Below are 6000 nucleotides of genomic sequence, written 5' to 3'. Positions count from 1 at the left end.
GATTTTCGTAGGAACACAATTCCTACGGTATTCTTTCCCTTCCAACCGTTCGGAACACGGGAAAGGTGAATAGTGTTTCATAGGAAAGCTGGTCTGGTTGTACTGATTCCATCGGATTAGAAACATCCACACGCTGCTCATTTTTTGGGCGGAAGCCCGAGGCAGGCACTCGCTGCCATGCGTTAAACAGGTTGCTGTGTTGTGTTTGCCGGAATAAAAAAAATCAACCTATGTGTGGTACGTGAGGTGAGGACAAGAGTAGTCACTGTGCAGCTGAATAAACAAATAGCATCTCATACTGCCAAGCATGCTACTCTAAAAAAACAAATCTGTACATTTCGTAGTCCATCCGAACACATTCTCTTGAGAGTTTCCTCCGGTTCGCTGTTCCATAGTTTTATACCTACATTCCTTTCCTATTCCTCTATTTTCATCAAGACCTATGTTTTCTGCCCCTTTATTCCGACCGGAGCCTAAATATTTGGTATAAGGGCATGGGACAGTGGGTGCACCAGCAGTACAGCACCATGTACGTAAACAGGGGCATAAAGTGGTGATTCATAGTTTGTTGCCCCGAGAAACAAACATCCAAGAAACATATCTGGGTTGGTCCCATTTTTGTTCATTCTAGCCACTTACTCCTATGTGTGGATAGCAAATCTAGTCCTGGTCATACCACTGTGTACACCGTTACCCCTATATATCCCTTTTCGACCAAGAGACCGATTGGATGACCAGTCTGTACTACTTTCATCCCCTTTCCTTCCTGTTTGTACCAAGTCCGATATACATACTAAATTCCCCCACCCCCACTTTATTTCAATGACAAGTATTTTTGGATGGAGGGAGTACAAGATTCGACTCCATGAAGTAGCTTTACCTCTAACAATAGAAGAAGAAATATAGGTGACGTTGGACCATCCGATCGAGAGGGGCTGAGATGTAGAAAATGATGCACATCCAGCAACGTAGCGAGCTGGGGAAGTAGAGCTAAGGCGGTTTCGAAAGAAGATATACCTGAAGGTCGTCGGGATGTGGATAGGTGGGCGGCGGGAGGCCGGATCCGCCCACAGGCAACGACGAAGGGATCGGAGGACCTCCCACGCCGGTGCTCGGCCAGAGATAACGGTGCGGCCGGCAGTGTGTCTCCTCCCTCGCTGTCGATGACGGCCTAAACGCTGACCCTCCTCCCCTTCACCGGCGGAGGGTGATACGTCCAGATCTGTAACCAGCAGTGAGGATAGAAAGCCAGTGTTTTTGAAGGAAGAAAGACAGTGTTACTACCCCTATCTTGTTTAGATCTGGAGAGGATGAGAGTGTGTGAACAGAGCAGCCCTAGCAAGAAAGCGCGGAGGCTCCGGCCTATATATAAGTAGTGGGGTAGTTTTCCTTTTTCACTCCATCAAAACAATCGTTTAAAATTGTGTACTACTACATGCCAGGTCGCGGGTTTTTTAGTTGTTGATTGTTTTTTGAGATAGCTACCCGCTTGTTCCAAGTGGTGTTACGGTGTGCCAGGTCGCACTTTGTATCGTTCAAGTCTGGTACTACAAGTCCCTCCATTAAATGAACAACCACCCCCTCGTAAAAATTGTGAACAAGCCCACGGCTAAAATTAGCGGAAACGTGGGTTGCCCCAACATGCATTATTATTTATATTTTCTACTCCCTCCGTTCCTAAATATAAGTCTTTTTTATTAGCCACACCTAAGACAAGAATTTTTTTATTAGCAGTGAACCCCACATGTCATAGACACAAAAATTGTGGCAAGATTCCCTTAGGCAAGCCAAAGTGTGTCTAACAATTTGAGCAACTCAGGTTAGGCAAGTGTGGCAAGTGTGGGAAAAATAATGTGGCAACATAAGACAAACATAGTCACAATCCAAACAGCCCCGTAATTTTTTGTGACATGCATGAAAATTTGGTTAGTTAAATTTATAGTCAAAATTTGGCAAGGTGCATCAAATCAACACATGCAAGTATCAAAAGGAAAGTCACGGCATGCATGCATGCGTTGTACTCCCTCCGTTTCCAAATATAAGTCTTTTTAGAGATTGCAACAAGTGACTACATACGAAGCAGAATATGTCTACTCCTACATACGAAGTAGCCCATTTGAAATGTGTAAAAAGACTTTTATCGAGTGCAGTGCTTTGATGTGTCGCGTCAACTCGTACAAGACCGAGAAATTTGATTACTACGACGCCCTCTCCCTCGCGGACTGAGCTCCGGTGCCTTAACTGCACCTGCCTTTGGCTGCATGACAGGAGGGCCAACCACCTGTTGGGCCCACCTGTCATAGACGCAAAGGCAGGAGCAGTAAGTAGAAGCTTTCGCTACACGCTATCCCTCCCGCACGAGGTGGACGGACATGCAGCAGTGGATTCGATACTGTAGAAGTAGGAGTAACATCATTGTTCGTCTTCTCGAAGAGGCGAAGAGCCAAGCGCAAACCGAACGTGGCAGTTGCGAACGCTCGCGTGGTGCGGTTCCTTGGAGTACTAGCCAGGCTCTTGCATGAGACAAAATTGCTACTGTTTAACAATTAAACTCCATTATCCATTGGTTGATACTCATTCTGCATAGGTCCACGCGCTTAGCACCGTTTCCTCCTGGGGTCACCAATGTTTATTTGCTAATTAATAGCATTCCATGCAATGAACTAGCCATTGCAAGTCATTAAAAGCATGCACACCTCTCATCTCTTATTGGTTGATACGTATGTCAAGAAACAAGAAACAAGGTAGAAGTTAATGCACCGCACCTAAGTGTTTTGGGACTATTTGGTTTTCGTAAGATGACTTACACACCTAGACGGAGGGAGTAGTATAGACCTGTAAACTGGAAAGGAGTATTTGCCTTTCTAGAGATTTCAACAAGTGACTAGACTACACCGTGTGCAGCACCCCCTCCCTTCCGGGTTATAGGGCTCAAATCTCAAATCTCATGAACCAATGCATTTTGCGATTGGAGGAATGTATCTCGTACTTTACCAAACTACCCTAATTAAACGCACGCATTAATTACATAGTTCTCTTGTTTTCCTCTCCACCTTGGTCGCGGTGCAAATATTGAGCACTCCTATATGACTAGCCGCTCTATCTACACGTGGGACATTTCAAAGCATCCCGGCCCGCGTGCCATCCACCCAATAACAGCGAGGTGCTACAGTCGAGACTCACCTGTCACCCCGGTGTGGCTGTCATGACCCTTCATATCACAAAACCCACACCTTTACCAGCAGTGGTCACGTGGCCTCCAAGTTGGACTGGACGAAACAACCATCATTTCATTGGAACGCTCGTTCAAGCCCTTTCTTCCCTTTCTTGAAGAAAACCTCACTCCAGGCTACTCACTTCTGCCATTTTTCTTCTGTACCGACAAAGGAAAGGTGGGTGAATCAGTTATGCTGCTATATTTTCATTCCAATAATCTTCTTTTTGTGAAGCACCGACCAATTCTCACATCCTATTCTTTTCCTGTTTTCATTGTGATTGTGGTTTCCTTTCGATTGCTTTTTGTTTGTCAGTTCATTGATGGATCCTGGAGCACTAGGCAAAGAGTTGCCGGTGCACAACCCACTGGAGACAGCGATCTCCAGGAAGCGAGCACCGACCAACGAGTTGACCATGTTGGCGGGCCAACCCATGGAGACGAAGAACTCCAAGAAACAAGCACTGGCCAAAGAGTTGAGGACGTTGGCGGACAAACTCCTCAAAGAAAGTTGGAAGAACAGCAAGGGCCCCACCGTGCCTACCCCAGGAACTTTGATTTCCACCTATGTGAGGCTCAAGACCGAGTTTGACGAGATAGTCATTGTTGAGAAGCAGTATTCCCCTGGCCAGGTGATGGCCCCCATCAAGGACGAGGAGATGGCCCCCGGAGGGATGAGATCCCCCGGTGAGCTGCACAAGGTAAAATACTAATGGCTTATTACCATAGTTGTGGTTTTTGATTATTTGCAATGTGCTTGCTAATATGTTAGGGTTGTGCATGTGCCGGTGGTTGTCCTTGATGATTTTGATGTCGTGGCCCGTCCTGTTGGCATCGCCCCGGAGATCGATTCCGATGCCGCTGTCCATCCTGTGGACATCGCCCCAGAGATCGATTCCGATGCCGCGGTCAGTCCTGTGGACATCGCCCCAGAAATCGATTCCCATGCCACTGTCCGTGCTGTGGTCATTGCCCGAGAGATCGATGACAAGAAATAGTTGGTCGCGCTAATACTTCAGGGTAGTTTGCATTGCCATGTGTTTAATTACCAGAACGATGTGTGTTATCAAACCATCTTAGGGCTAGTGCACTGTCTTGTGTGAGCGGATCTTGCTACTTTTGTTTGATAGTGAATCATGCGATGAATCATGCGAACCCTCTCCCAGTTATGGAAACAGATGTATCCTCACCAGCTTTTGATGTAATATATGGCATGCTTAGATGTAAGTTTGAATTGTTTATCATATCAGCAGGGCTTGTTTGATGATTCTTGGTGTTAGTAGGCTAGCTACTGTGCGAGCTATAGTACTTGCAAAACACTCACCAAAGAGAAACGTTGGGGATGATGAGCTCATGGTACACTTATACTTATCCCTCGTCGATCGACCAATAGCCCTAGCTCCTAAAATTGTAGGCTTAGCGATCGATCAGACAATAGTCGACATACATTCAGGCCTCATTTTCACGCGATTGATCGATAGAAATCCAGAACAAAATGATGAGGGCGGTGCTTTCCCGCTCGTTAGGCGGGCTAGTTCGAGTGATATGACATGCTACAGTGTCGTCCACTTGCTCCATTTTTATGTAAGCAAGAGTTTACACTCTTACCCGGGAGGAGTGCGAAACACCGCGGATCTGATTTTGATCGAGGGATAACTGTTCCCTGCCAAATAATGGAGGATTGTTAGCGATTATAGCATGATAGTTAGGGCATCTCCAGCGCTGGTCCACAAATTTACACCGGCATCTGTCCGAGGACACTGATGGATGCCATCCGATGCTGCCCGCATACCTTTCGACAACTATATGAACTAACCGGACGAAATTCGTGCCAACAAAGCAAATTTCAAATTAAACGGATGAAATTAACCGGATGAAATTAACCGGATGAAATTCACTACATTTCGAAAACTTTTCCTACAAACTGGACAAATTTCATTATATATTTCGCACAAACCATACTAAACCAACTATAAACCTAATCTAAACGATCGCCGGCGCCCGACCACCATGTGCGGCCATGAACCCGAGAAAGCCGGCCATTGCCTTTGCCTCCTCCTCATCCGCCTCGATAAACTCCTCCTCCAGAGCACAAGGTTCTGAAGATTTCTGCCTCCACATCACCGTCAAGCGGCTAATCGGCCGCCGATGTTTACCCCACCAAGCTTGGCGTCGACTGAGTGGAGTAGCGGTGGCCTTCCCGGGACCAGAACGACGGTGACCTACCGTGTACTACTCTTCCACGCTGCCGGCTGCACCCGCGCACGCGCGCCGGCTTCGTGGTCGTGGCGGCGGAGGGCGGCCGGGGGGTGCCGGCGATCTCCTTCATTTGCTCCTGTGATAGTACGTCGAAGAGAGCTTTGGAGCGCGCCCGAGCGGAGCCGCTGATGTCCCTCGTCTTCTCCTGCGACAGTACGTCCAAGAGAGCTTCGGAGCGCCAGGAGGCCATGGTTGAAGTGGTGCCGACAGAAGGAAGGGACCGGAGGAGAATAAGTGTGGGTCTTTGGCTATGGCTGGGAGCTGGGGCTCAAGTTAATATAGCGGGCGAATGGCAATGAGCTGCGGCAGACAGATGGACAACTGGTGCCGGAGTAGGTTCATCGGGTGTGAATGCGGACGCTACTTCAGTGACTCAACTGTAGACGCGTTTGGGTTACTGACATGTGGGCCCGACGGGCGTCTGGCCCACATGTCAGTGACACACCAAATGCACCTGCAGTTAAGTCCGCTGAATGCGGCATTGACATTCTGGAGAGACGGTGACCGTTTCAGGTGGGAAGCGCGCG

This window comes from Triticum aestivum, chromosome 4B (genome assembly GCF_018294505.1).
Source record: "Triticum aestivum cultivar Chinese Spring chromosome 4B, IWGSC CS RefSeq v2.1, whole genome shotgun sequence".
In the NCBI taxonomy this organism is placed as follows: Eukaryota; Viridiplantae; Streptophyta; class Magnoliopsida; order Poales; family Poaceae; genus Triticum; species Triticum aestivum.
Note: the sequence above shows the minus strand (reverse complement) of the source record.